This window comes from Anguilla rostrata, chromosome 1, assembly GCF_018555375.3.
Source record: "Anguilla rostrata isolate EN2019 chromosome 1, ASM1855537v3, whole genome shotgun sequence".
NCBI classification, from domain to species: domain Eukaryota; kingdom Metazoa; phylum Chordata; class Actinopteri; order Anguilliformes; family Anguillidae; genus Anguilla; species Anguilla rostrata.
Window position 1 is genome coordinate 83911878 of NC_057933.1, and position 15171 is coordinate 83927048.

The 15171-nt window shown below is 50.0% G+C and overlaps 1 protein-coding gene across 5 annotated transcripts in view; it reads right to left on the reverse strand.

The window, feature by feature from the left end:
• The window catches only part of LOC135241066 (disks large-associated protein 3-like), a 69340-nt gene that overhangs the window by 35521 nt on the left and 18648 nt on the right, over positions 1-15171 (reverse strand). For all 5 annotated transcript variants that reach the window (XR_010325880.1, XM_064311208.1, XM_064311183.1 and 2 more), the window contains exon 2: positions 11720-11785. The gene's annotated coding sequence lies outside the window, so the exon portion shown is untranslated. The remainder of the gene's footprint in view (positions 1-11719; positions 11786-15171) is intronic.

Here is a 15171-nt window from a genome sequence, read left to right on the forward strand (position 1 = left end):
CAGGGACTATTTTACACCCTACAGGCCACACAGTACTACAGGAGAGCTAGTGACTATTTTATACCCTACAGGCCACACAGAACTACAGGAGAGCCAGTGAATATATTACACCCTACAGGCCACACAGTACTACAGGAGAGCCAGTGACTATTTTACACCCTACAGGCCACACAGTACTACAGGAGAGCCAGGGACCATTTCACACCCTACAGGCCACACAGTACTACAGGAGAGCCAGTGACAGAGATGTGCTGTTTGCTGCTTTAGCAAAGGTTTTCTCCAGGCAGTGCTGGGCATGCTCTTGCCTGAATGATGACACCACAGTAGGTGAACTGTGACATCATAGTGCTCTTGACAGCACTTCTTGCTCTGGCTCAGCCCTCATACAGAAAGATTCAGACCACTGTAGGATGTTTTCCGTTGGTTTCCATAGTGAAATTTTGAATTAGTCTTAGTCTTTCAATATTCTGGCAAGCTGGTTGTGAGAGATATATTCAATAGCTTCACCATACCGGAAGTCTTAATTAAAGCCTATTTACTTCACCATTAAGGAAGTCTTTATTAAAGCCTATCTCCTGACAAATTAATGAAAGATGGTCACACAGATTCAATAAGAGCATGACCACTCACTCACATATTTAGACAATTATTCACACACACACATACACACACACATACACAGTCACGCCCATTCTGTTGTGTGTTTAGAGCTTTTCCTCTGCAGGTAATATCCACTGTTGACTAGAATCAGGAGGGAGCTCCTTTGAGTATTTGCACACTGTTACGTCCCCTGCCTCTGCTTGCCTGGGTAGTGCAGGTGGAGGTAGTTGCGTAATTACTTAATTGCCTGATTGCTTCCACCTGCCTGTGGCCCAATATAAAGCCCAGTAGTATGAGGCAGAGTTAGAGGTTTTATTTTGGGGTTTGTGATTTGGTGGAGAGCTTTGGTTTTGTGAACTTTGTGTGTTTTTGTTTGTTATTTAGATTAATAAATGTCTGGGTTTGTTTTTAGATCAGTTTCTGTCGTGTTTTAGATGCATCTGGACTTTGTTTGTTGCGGCCAGTCGAGCCAGCCGTAACAAAATGGGGGCTCGTCCGGGATCTGCCATCACACTTCCCTGCGGCGGCGAGGAGGCTGCGCGCAGACACACAGTACCCTGCGGCGTCGAAGACGACGCACGCAGACACACAGTTCCCTGCGGCGTCGAGGACGACGCGCGCAGACACACACTTCCCTGCGGCGTCGAGGACGACGCGCGCAGACACACAGGTCCCTGCGGCGTCGAGGACGACGCACGCAGACACACAGGTCCCTGCGGCGTCGAGGACGACGCACGCAGACACACAGGTCCCTGCGGCGTCGAGGACGACGCACGCAGACACACACTTCCCTGTGGCGTCGAGGACGACGCGCGCAGACACACACTTCCCTGCGGCGTCGAGGACGGCGCGCGCAGACACACAGGTCCCTGCGGCGTCGAGGACGACGCGCGCAGACACACAGTACCCTGCGGCGTCGAGGACGGCGCGCGCAGACACACGGTACCCTGCGGCGTCGAGGACGACGCGCGCAGACACACAGTTCCCTGCGGCGTCGAGGGCGACGCGCGCAGACACACAGTACCCTGCGGCGCCGAGGACGGCGCGTGTAGACACACAGTACCCTGCGGCGCCGAGGACGGCGCGCGTAGACACACAGTTCCCTGCGGCGTCGAGGACGACGCGCGCAGACACACAGGTCCCTGCGGCGTCGAGGACGACGCGCGCAGACACACAGGTCCCTGCGGCGTCGAGGACGACGCGCGCAGACACACAGGTCCCTGCGGCGTCGAGGACGACGCGCGCAGACACACAGTTCCCTGCGGCGTCGAGGACGACGCGCGCAGACACACAGGTCCCTGCGGCGTCGAGGACGACGCGCGCAGACACACAGGTCCCTGCGGCGTCGAGGGCGACGCGCGCAGACACACAGGTCCCTGCGGTGTCGAGGACGACGCGCGCAGACACACAGGTCCCTGCGGCGTCGAGGGCGACGCGCGCAGACACACAGTTCCCTGCGGCGTCGAGGACGACGCGCGCAGACACACAGGTCCCTGCGGCGTCGAGGACGACGCGCGCAGACACACAGGTCCCTGCGGCGGCGAGGAGGCTGCGCGCAGACACACAGTACCCTGCGGCGGCGAGGACGACGCGCGCAGACACACAGTACCCTGCGGCGGCGAGGAGGCTGCGCGCAGACACACAGGTCCCTGCGGCGTCGAGGACGACGCGCGCAGACACACAGGTCCCTGCGGCGTCGAGGACGACGCGCGCAGACACACAGGTCCCTGCGGCGTCGAGGACGACGCGCGCAGACACACAGGTCCCTGCGGCGGCGAGGACGACGCGCGCAGACACACAGGTCCCTGCGGCGGCGAGGACGACGCGCGCAGACACACAGTACCCTGCGGCGGCGAGGAGGCTGCGCGCAGACACACAGTACCCTGCGGCGGCGAGGAGGCTGCGCGCAGACACACACTTCCCTACAGTGGCAGATTTCTCTGGACAATTTGTGGACATTTGGTATTTATTTTTTTTGTTTTGTATAGTAATTTGAAGGGAAAAAAAAGGCCTTTAGTTTTTGTCTTTTTTTTTTTTGTCTTAAGGGTGGGGGTGTTACGTCCCCTGCCTCTGCTTGCCTGGGTAGTGCAGGTGGAGGTAGTTGCGTAATTACTTAATTGCCTGATTGCTTCCACCTGCCTGTAGCCCAATATAAAGCCCAGTAGTATGATGCAGAGTTAGAGGTTTTATTTTGGGGTTTGTGATTTGGTGGAGAGCTTTGGTTTTGTGAACTTTGTGTGTTTTTGTTTGTTATTTAGATTAATAAATGTCTGGGTTTGTTTTTAGATCAGTTTCTGTCGTGTTTTAGATGCATCTGGACTTTGTTTGTTGCGGCCAGTCGAGCCAGCCGTAACAGGCAGTGCTTGGCATGCTCTTGCCTGAATGATGACACCACAGTAGGTGAACTGTGACATCATAGTGCTCTTGACAGCACTTCTAGCTCTGGCTCAGCCCTCATACAGAAAGATTCAGACCACTGTAGGATGTTTTCCGTTGGTTTCCATAGTGAAATTTTGAATTAGTCTTAGTCTTTCAATATTCTGGCAAGCTGGTTGTGAGAGATATATTCAATAGATTCACCATACCGGAAGTCTTAATTAAAGCCTATTTACTTCACCATTAAGGAAGTCTTTATTAAAGCCTATCTCCTGACAAATTAATGAAAGATGGTCACACAGATTCAATAAGAGCATGACCACTCACTCACATATTTAGACAATTATTCACACACACACATACACACACACACATACACAGACACGCCCATTCTGTTGTGTGTTTAGAGCTTTTCCTCTGCAGGTAATATCCACTGTCGACTAGAATCAGGAGGGAGCTCCTTTGAGTATTTGCACACTCTGAAATGAACAAAAGGTCGTTCCAGCTTCTCAGTGTTTACACTGCACGGCCAGATCTGCTCACTCACAATACAGACATCAGAACTTACAGAGCGGAGCCAGGGGAAGACAGGTACAGATGAGAGATGGAGAGATGGATAGGTAGAGGATGGAAGAAGTGGAGAGAGACAGAGAGATGGAGGTGGCGATGAGGAGAGAAATGGAGGGAGAGAAGCAGACTGATGGAAAAGAGAGGGATAGAGAGAGGGAGAGAAGCAGTGTGAATGTTCTCTTGAGGTGTCGGTGTTCTCATGGGAGCAGCAGCTTTCTCCCACACATCCAACATTTACATTTACAGCACAGAGCAGCAGCCAGAGCTGTCTACTGCACAGCCCTGCTACAGACCTACAGCACAGCGCTGCTACAGACCTACAGCACAGCCCTGCTACAGACCTACAGCACAGCGCTGCTACAGACCTACAGCACAGCCCTGCTACAGACCTACAGCATAGCGCTGCTGCAGACCTACAGCACAGCACTGCTACAGACCTACAGCACAGCGCTGCTACAGACCTACTGCATAGCCCTGCTGCAGACCTACAGCACAGCACTGCTACAGACCTACAGCACAGCGCTGCTACAGACCTACAGCACAGCCCTGCTACAGACCTACAGCACAGCCCTGCTACAGACCTACAGCACAGCGCTGCTACAGACCTACAGCACAGCCCTGCTACAGACCTACAGCACAGCCCTGCTACAGACCTACAGCACAGCGCTGCTACAGACCTACTGCACAGCCCTGCTATAGACCTACAGCACAGCGCTGCTACAGACCTACTGCATAGCCCTGCTGCAGACCTACAGCACAGCACTGCTACAGACCTACAGCACAGCGCTGCTACAGACCTACTGCATAGCCCTGCTGCAGACCTACAGCACAGCACTGCTACAGACCTACAGCACAGCGCTGCTACAGACCTACAGCACAGCGCTGCTACAGACTTACAGCACAGCGCTGCTACAGACCTACAGCACAGCCCTGCTACAGACCTACAGCACAGCGCTGCTACAGACCTACAACACAGCGCTGCTACAGATCTACAGCACAGCCCTGCTACAGACCTACAGCACAGCGCTGCTACAGACCTACAGCACAGCGCTGCTACAGACCTACAACACAGCGCTGCTACAGACCTACAACACAGCGCTGCTACAGATCTACAGCACAGCCCTGCTACAGACCTACAGCACAGCGCTGCTACAGACCTACAGCACAGCGCTGCTACAGACCTACAACACAGCGCTGCTACAGATCTACAGCACAGCCCTGCTACAGACCTACAGCACAGCCCTGCTACAGACCTACAGCACAGCCCTGCTACAGACCTACAGCACAGTCCTGCTACAGGCCTACAGCACAGCCCTGCTACAGACCTACAGCACAGCCCTGCTACAGACCTACAGCACAGTCCTGCTACAGGCCTACAGCACAGCCCTGCTACAGACCTACAGCACAGCCCTGCTACAGACCTACTGCACAGCCCTTCTATAGACCTACTGCATAGACCTGCTACAGCACAGCCCTGCTATAGACTTACAGCACAGCCCTGCTACAGACGTACAGCACAGCTCTGCTACAGACCTACAGCACAGCCCTGCTACAGACTTACAGCACAGTCCTGCTTCAGACCTACTGCACAGCCGCACAGCTACACAGCCCAGTTTACTCACATTCATGTTTTACTGCTCTCCTGTCAAAGACTGCAGCCAGGACTGCAGCTTGGCATTCTATGCAACGGAAAACTCCCTCTGTCCACATACGCGGCTTCCCCCCAATCATGCAGGTCTCCCCCCCCCCCACGCATGCAGGTTTTCCTGACCTCACCCACCAAGCCCAGAACCAGCTCATTTCAGTTTAGCAGAACCAGCTGTATGGGAAAGAAAGAGTAAAACTATCTCTTTCTCTGTCTCTGAAAAACAGCAGGTTTTAAACACTTAGAAATCCATTAACCTACATTGGGAGTGGATGGCCCCAGGCAGTCAATGGGATAAGAGAGTGTGCGGAATCAGAAATAGACGCACAGAACTGCGAGTGTGTGCCATCAGAAACACCCGCACAGAACCACGGGACTCTGAACTTCCAGGGTACCAGGCTCACCACTGCTGCTCGATCCATGGGGTGCACGCCCGGACCCGACCCGTTTCAGGGTCTGCCCCCAGCTCGTGACCCCAGCTTCTGCTCCCAGCTTCTGCCCCAGCTCCTGCCCCCAGCTCGTGCCCCCAGCTTCTGCCCCAGCTCGTGCCCCCAGCTTCTGCCCCAGCTCGTGCCCCCAGCTCGTGCCCCCAGCTTCTGCCCCCAGCTCGTGCCCCCAGCTTCTGCCCCAGCTCATGCCCCCAGCTTCTGCCCCAGCTCATGCCCCCAGCTTCTGCCCCTGGCTATTCCAGCAGCCCAATCACTCATCAGATCAGTGAGCTGCAGCTGCAGACTGCGCTCTGAGACAGGAGTGAACTGGCGCTTTGGTTTTACTAAAATGAGCACAGATACTTGGTTTGAAGAAAACCAGCACTGACCCTCCAGGACTATATTTGTTCACCCCTGTCATAATCTAAACACACAACATGGTCAACATGGTCCAAAATCTCACTGCATAATTAAATCACAGAACCAAGAGCTGACCGTAGTCCAGAGACATGTAGGCCCCGGGTCCTACTGCCAAGAGAGACGTCAATCTCAATGAGCTGAAATAAAGCAGAGAGCAGCACTGTCCAGAAACTAGCTGTGTAATCTTAGTGCAGAAACTAGCTGTGTAATCTTAGTGCAGAAACTAGCTGTGTTCTATCAAATACTGTGTAATCTAGTGCAGAAAACTAGCTGTACAGTAACTGCTTACGTGCAGAAACTAGCTGCATAATTTTAGCGCAGTGGACTTGCTTGGCTAGGTGACTGCACAGCACCGTCGTCTTTATGAACGCTGAAATTTAAAAATCCAGGACAGTGATCTGTTGACCTCACTTCCAGGCCTCGTGAACGATCCCAGCGGACGCAATGGGCAAACAATCCATCCTAGCGATGTGTCATTTCTAATTGGCAGGTCAGCAACACGTAACAACAATCATCTGTGAGTTTCTATTTTTCGCTGTCTGCCGGGCTGTAATGGATTAAGTGTCGTTTGCCTGAATACAGACAGATGGTCTCAATCCTAAAAGAAGACCACTCCTTCTGTGCACCCAGATGTGTGATGTACTGAGGCGTCTTAAATACATCTCATAAATATCAATACAACTCCTCACAGTTTTCCCTCGGATAGAATAATGCAGAATGAAATTTTATGTCATGTTGTTTTTCTTTCTGTTTTTTTTCTTTTTTTTATTAAATGGTGTTAACATTTTTTTCTCATCTGAGGTGATTTAAAGGAAGAAGAAGGAACGGGACGAGCTAGCCTTCCTTAAAAGCCTTGTTTTTAGGGAGGTGCAGGGATTAGCTTTAGTTTGCTGATATTAACATGCTAAAAGCTGCAGCTTAACCCCTCTGTTCTGGGGAGGCTGATAGAGTGACTGTGTGCTCTAGTGTTGTGTCGTTCGCGAACGATTCGTCCAAAAGAACGAATCTTTTGGGTGAACGAACTGTACTGAATCACTTCGTGAAACGATTATTGAGGAAAAGTTGCTCTTTTGTTTTTCCTCACATTGAATACCCAGACACAGCCCTATGGATACACAGACAGAGTCATATGGATACACAGATACAGCCCCACGGATACACCTACGGATACACCTACGGATACACAGACAGAGTTGTATGGATACATGGACACATCACCTATAGATACACAGACACAGCCCTATGGATACACAGACAGAGTCATATGGATACACAGACAGCCGTATGGATACACAGACACATCCCCTATAGATACACAGACACAGCCCTATGGATACACAGACAAAGTTGTATGGATACACAGACGGTTGTTGGAGAATATCAGGTACGTGTGAAGAGCACATGGAAATATCTGCAGTGGTGGTGTAAAGGCATTCAGAATACCATGGCAACAGTAACAGCAAAACGATCATTTCTGTTTTGTCAAGGTGTTGCATTGACAACAGTGAGACCAATATGAGATCCGCGTTAACCTCACACAACAGCACAAAGACACAGCCCTGCTTCCATACTGACTCAATGTGCTGTGTGCAGCTCTGATGAGGATTCAGCACTGAGGCCACTGGGAAAACAGTGCAATCCCACTGTGTCCACCACGCTGGGAGAACTACATATCCCACCATGCTGAGGGAACTACATATCCCACCATGCTGAGGGAACTACATATCCCACTATGCTGGGGGAAATACATATCCCACCATGCTGAGGGAACTACATATTCCACTATGCTGGGGGAAATACATATCCCACCATGCTGAGGGAACTACATATCCCACTATGCTGGGGGAAATACATATCCCACCATGCTGAGGGAACTACATATCCCACCATGCTGGGGGAACTACATTTCCCACCATCTCCACCATGCTGGGGGAACTACATTTACCACCATCTCCACCCTGCTGGGGGAACTACATATCCCACCATGCTGGAGCAACTACATATCCAACCATCTCCACCATGCTGGGGGAACTACATATCCCACCGTCTCCACCTTGCTGGGGGAACTACATATCCCACCATCTCCACCATGCTGGGGGAACTGCATATCCCACCATGCTGGAGCAACTACATATCCCACCATCTCCACCATGCTGGGGCTACTACATATCCCACCGTATCCACCTGCTGGGGGAACTACATATACCACCATGCTGGGCATACATCAACCATCCCAGCATGCTGGAGCAACTACATATCCAACCATCTCCACCATGCTGGGGGAACTACATATCCCACCGTATCCACCTTGCTGGGGGAACTACATATACCACCATGCTGGAGCAACTACATATCCCACTATTTCCACCATGTTGGGGCTACTACATATCCCACCATCTCCACCATCCTGGGGCAACTACATATCCCATCACCTACACCATCCTGGGGCAACTTCCTCCACGGAGGGGAATCCAGACCATGAGCCCTCGTGTGCACCCTGCTGTCGCCGTTGCTAATGGGCCGTACCTGTCTCTGCTTCTATGGCCTCTGGGTAGATGTAGTCATGTCTGTCTGAGGGTAACGGACCTTTCTGCTTCAGCTGTCGCTCTCACCTGTCTCAGGTAAATGCCCAGGGCTGAGGCAAGAGTAGGAATCGAACAAAATAAGGCCAAACATGCAAAGTCAAATCAAAGAAATCACTGCCCACAAGTCCCAGGCACAGATTTCAAAGAGCTTGTCTCCACTGGGGCATGGCAAACAGCGACTTCCGGTTTTCAGTAACTGCAGACGGAGTGTGTGTGTACTCTGTCTCTTTGTACCAGAGAGCATCATCCTCATCATCTTCATCATCATGATTATCCATGAGTCACTGGGCAGTCTATATTGCTAAAATACACATGCAGTACCTTTGCTTCTATATTTAGTGTCCTTCAGTAGAGCTGTAACTAGCATGCCGCGTCTGTGCTGCCCTACTGCTACCAGCCGAGGGCCAATCACACTCTGCCACTGGGGATGAGACCAACATCTGGGCCCAGAGCTCACTGAGAGCCCCCAAGCAGCACACGGGCTCACCACAGTTACCCCATCACACCCCACTACCCAGCTGTTGTCCTGGAAACAGCAGAACGACAGCATCAGGACCGGACAGCAGATGGACATTCTCAGGGTCCCTGCAATAAACCTGTCAGCTAGAAACAGCAGAAGAGAAATTACCTGTGTGTGTGTGCACATGCGTGGGACTGTGTGTGAGTGCACATGTGTGGGACTGTGTGTGTGTGTGTGTGTGTGTGCACATGCGTGGGAGTGTGTGTATGAATGTGTGTGTGTGTGTGCATGTGCGTGGGAGAGTGTGTGTGTGTGTGTGTATGAGTATGTGTGTATGCGTGTGTGTGTTTGTGTGTGTATATGTATTTGTGTGTGTGCACATGCATAGGACTGTATGTGTGTGTGTGTGTGGGCACATGCGTGGGAGAGTGTGTGTGTGTGTGTGTGGGCACATGCGTGGGAGAGTGTGTGTGTGTGTGTGCACATGCGTAGGACTGTATGTGTGTGTGTGTGTGTGGGCACATGCGTGGGAGAGTGTGTGTGTGTGTGTGTGTGTGTGTGTACACATGCGTAGGACTGTATGTGTGTGTGTGTATGTGTGTGTGTGTGTGTGAATGTGTCCCTCTCCTCCTGCAGTACTGAGTTCCTCTCAGTTCCTCGTGTGCAGTGTTACTGTGTGTAATACCAAACAGGAGCCTGGTTCGTTTGGAGGACCCTGGTGTTGGCTCTGGGTAAACAAGCTCATGTTGTCAGTGCCTGGACATCACGCATGGAAACACACCCACACACACACACACACACACACACTACGCTACACCCGCCATCAATCACCACGGTGACCTCATCGATGACCTCCCACGGCAACCAGGGCACTGCTGTTGCTACGGGCTGCTGCATTATTGATTGACAGCAGACAAACGGCCGTACCGCACTCGCAGTGGGGCAAACACCCCAGCCCTCACGGGCTACCCATAATGCAGCTCTGGGGCGGGGGTGTGCTGTGGAAGCGCGTCTGCGTCTGAGGGTTTGGCACACAGTGCCCGCGTGGGAGCACGGGCACGCTGGCGCTCAGAGAATCCCAGAGGCGGGTGCGATGCCAGCCAGGAGGGGGCGTTTGGGGTGTGAGATCCTGTTCCTCTCCCGCAGGTCTGCAGACAAACCCGACAGGAAGCGCGTTGAACATAGGAAGCGCAGTCATCCATGTTCCTCCAGTGAGGAGGCTCTGTGACATATGCACGGAGACAAGATGGCGCACCCTTAGCCTCTGTTCAACTAATCTGCAGGTCCCAAGGGGGGAGGGGGGGCGAGGGCAGTGGAGTATTCTCTCATGCAACACATTTATAATTTCCAAATATGCTAATCCAATATATTTCCGTTCTTGAGTCACCATTTTTAATTTGGTAATTACTTACAATTTAAGGCTGCACTGATAATATCTTCAGTATTTAGATACACATACTAGCAATATAAAGCCATAATTCAAACTTTTGTGTGAAATAAGAAACTGTTATTTTAAGTGCCATTATGCATTCAAATGTACTATTCAATATATTGCAGTATATTCTTCAATATGTGGCAATACATTTTACTGCATAAAAGCTGGTGGTCCCATTTTGAAAAAAAAAGAAAGCAATCCACCTTTCGTAAGCCGATTGCATCATAAATCCCACAATTCCAAGGGCATTTAAACACAGGGAGCCGTGTTACTGTACGCAGATGTGCGGATGCACACCCAAACTGAGGCACCAGGCCTTGTCCTGTCAGGAGGCGACAGGAAGGAGATAAAAGGTCAGGCTCTTATGAAACCGTTTTTTTCTTACGAAACATCAGATCTTCTGCTGTCTCGGCTCAGATCGAACAAAAAGATAAAAAAGGACCTTCAGAGGGACAGAGAATGCCTGAGCCGCGATGTGATTGGTTCATTTAAACAGGTATGTGGACTGCCAGGGAACATAAAGCATTTCCAGACTGCAGCAGAAGAAGATTTGGTCACATTCCCATTTGGTTTGCTTGAAAAACATCTGACGAGAACGTTCCTCAAACAAAAGTCTTAGAACTTCTTATTGTTCCAAAGAAATTCTGTTAAAGTCACAGAAGGGTCTGTGCTGTTTCCATGTCCGTAGTTTTCATCTAGGCATGAAAAACCATCATGGAGGATCTGCTTAACATGCATTTAAACAAGAATACGTTGAATGGAAACATAGGAATGACAAAATGAACGTTCATGTTCCTGCTAACAATGACATGAATAAGCATTGATGATTCAAATTGTCTACTGACTCAAATAAAAAAAATGAATAATGACCAAAAGCTCTTCCTGTAATGCTATTTGTGACTCAAAGATGACATTTTAGGGACAGGAAACAAATACAGATTCTGGGAAGTCTCACAACATTTTGGGAATGTTCTAAGAACGGATAATTGGAATATGCGCAAGTCTTATATACTGTAGGTATGCATAGTAATATGCAATAGCTTTACCCAGCATTATGGAGGATTCTATGTTTACAGGTATATTTGATTATTTCTACACTGGTATGCCAGGCTTTGCATGGTACGTATGGAGGAGAGGATTAAACAGCTGGACAACAGTTTATAACAGGCTTATAAGGGTTTATAACAGGTCAGTACTTACTGCCTCAGCCAGGGAATAACCGTCTCCATCTCTGTACGGTCAGGGGCTATGCTGTCACTCAGGCACCTGCAGGAAAGGGGAGGAGAGAGGTCAATCTGGATCTCCGGACCGCTCTCTGACCACGCCCACACTGATGTGATTAGGTCAAACCAAACCACACCCACTTCTTTTTCACACCGATGTGATTGGGTCAACCCAAACCACACCCACTTCTTTTTCACACCGATGTGATTGGGTCAACCCAAACCACACCCACTGCTTTTTCACACTGATGTGATTGGGTCAACCCAAACCACACCCACAGCTTTTTCACACCGATGTTATTGGGTCAACCCAAACCACACCCACAGCTTTTTCACACCAATGTGATTGGGTCTAACCAAACCACACCCACTGCTTTTTCACACTGATGTGATTGGGTCTAACCAAACCACACCCACTGTTTTTTCACACCGATGTGATTGGGTCTAACCACACCCACTGCTTTTTCACACCAATGTGATTGGGTCTAAGCAAAACACACCAACTGCTTTTTCACACCGATGTAATTGGGTCTAACCAAACCACACCCACTGCTTTTTCACACTGATGTGATTGGGTCTAACCAAACCACACCCACTGTTTTTTCACACCGATGTGATTGGGTCAAACCACACCCACCTCTTTTTCACGCTGATGTGACTGGTTCTAAGTTCCTCCAACGTTTCCTGACATGGGCAAATATCTCTCTGATGAGGAACAGCTTAAAAGGCAACCTTTAATTCAGCAGCTCAACCTCCTGCGCAGCTATCACTCAACACACAAATCTGCCCAGCGACTGAACGTCTCATTGAGAATTTCAAGGAGGGAAAAAAAAAACATTGTGAAATGTTTGAAATCATTTCTGACATTAAAATAATGCCATGTCAGGCTGCAGGAGGAGATGCATGAGAGCATAATGACACAGTCTACATGTGGGGCAGGGGTCTCTGGAGGAACCGCCCCCCCCCCCGTGGTGTCTGCGGGGGGGGGGGGGGGCTGGGCATCCCAAAACTATTCAAATAATAACTATTTACTCTGTATATAACACGCTTTCACACTCACATTCACACCAACCAGATTAAGCACTGGTACATGGCCTGTAATAGTAACAAGCATGAGCTGTGTGTGTGAATTACACATTTAAACATGTTAGGAGCTTAAGGGGTGTGGCTTGGAGGAGGAGGGGGAGGGTGCGATTTGGGGTTTGGATGGTGGGGGAAGGGCGAAGACTTTCTCATTGGTGGGTTTGGAAATGTTTGGGAACCCCTGCAAAAAGCAGACCCGTGTAACCCGTCTAACAAGTAACGTCTAGAAGTAAACTTCCTGCAGATCACTTCACACGCTATTCCCTGTTCTTCCTCCTCACACAGTAAAATGTCCGGTGTTACTTCAACTCTAACAGAGTATACCTGAGGCCAATAGGGACCGTGTGTACTCTGTAAGAGCAGATGGATCACCAGGCAGCATTCACCCCCTCATTAACAAGTCCTTTATGATTGAGAAAAAGATTACTCAAGTATATTTCACACAAAAGTAAACTTTCATAGGATTATATGTTTTGTAAAACGTGTCATTTAAAAAATAGTCAGTGTTTTTGATGAAGGGATTCCAAATTTTAAAGAAGGAAAGTATTCCAAAAGACGAAGAGACAGAGCGAGCGAGAGGGGGAGGAGAGAGAGGAAAGACGGAGGGTGGATTGAAAGACAGAATAAAGGAGTATAAAGTATAACGGAGGTAAAGCAGGCTTTCAGATCAGCTGACAGTCTGGAGTGAGTTTGGTGTGCCATGAACAATCTGCTCTACCCAGCAAAGATTAAGAAGAGAAGGAACATAAATAATATTCGTACTTCTGGTGTGTGAGTGCGTGTGTGAATGGGTGTGTGGGACGATGTGTGCGCAAATTGCGAAGCATGGTTGCACTGATGTTCTCCACATGATAAAAAAACCTAGACTTATTCAATAAAGAGCAGACCTGCCATATTTATAATCAGGCTCATTATAAACCCCACAGGCTGGCCGGGAGCATTCACAGATTAAACACTTCCTGCTTCCTGCCACATAAAAACGCATCACTTCCCTTTTCTTCTCACATTGAGCATCAGCCAGTTTTCCCTCTCTGTCTGAGGACAGAAGTGTATTCCAGCACCAGGCCCCCACCTCACCCATCTAAGGGTTAAACGTGGGTGTGAGGCCTGGCCTGGCATAATTTAAAGCACAGAAGATATCACCGTCCTGCTGGTGGGGGGGCGGGGAGATGGCGGTGGGGGCGGGGGGGGGGTTATTCGCTGCTCTGTGAGAGACAGGCAAAATTACTTCTTGGATAAAAAAAGACATTGTTTGATTGTCCCGTGGGGGAAGAGATGTGAGGTCAAAGGTCATTTTTGTGCCCACACTCTGTTTATGTGCCTGGCCCATTTTCTCCTGTCTGTAATCCTGACAGACACATTTCAGATCAGATTACAGCACCACAGACCGGTTCTGAAAAAGCCCTGAGTCCAGTTTAAGGGAATGGAAAAAATACAGCACCCGTAAATGGACTGCATTTATATAGCGCTTTTATCCAAAGCGCATTACAATTGATGCCTCTCATTCGCGAGAACAGTTAGGGGTTAGGTGTCTTGCTCAAGGACACTTCAACACACCCAGGGTGGGGTTTGAACCGGCAACCCTCCGACTGCCAGACAATCGGTCTTACCTCCTGAGCTATGTCGCCCCAGTAGCCAGCTGCAATCTGTTACTGTAGGTAAGAGGACAGTCTATGAGAGCATGATAAACTCTGTTAGCATGGCGGTGTGTATGTTAGCATGGCGGTGTGTATGTTAGCATGGCGGTGTGTAAGAGCAGGGTTCTGTAAAACTCTGTTAGCATGGCGGTGTGTATGTTAGCATGGCGGTGTGTAAGAGCAGGGTTCTGTTAAACTCTGTTAGCAGGCGGTGTGTATGTTAGCATGGCGGTGTGTAGAGCAGGTTCTGTTAGACTCTGTTAGCATGGCGGTGTGTAGAGCAGGGTTCTGTTAGACTCTGTTAGCATGGCGGTGTGTAGAGCAGGGTCTGTTAACTCTGTTAGCATGGCGGTGTGTAAGAGCAGGGTTCTGTTAGACTCTGTTAGCATGGCGGTGTGTAAGAGCAGGGTTCTGTTAAACTCTGTTAGCGTGGTGGTGTGTAAGAGCAGGGTTCTGTTAAACTCTGTTAGCATGGCGGTGTGTATGTTAGCATGGCGGTGTGTAAGAGCAGGGTTCTGTTAGACTCTGTTAGCATGGCGGTGTGTAAGAGCAGGGTTCTGTTAAACTCTGTTAGCATGGCGGTGTGTAAGAGCAGGGTTCTGTTAAACTCTGTTAGCATGGCGGTGTGTAAGAGCAGGGTTCTGTTAAACTCTGTTAGCATGGCGGTGTGTAAGAGCAGGGTTCTGTTAAACTATGTTAGCATGGCAGT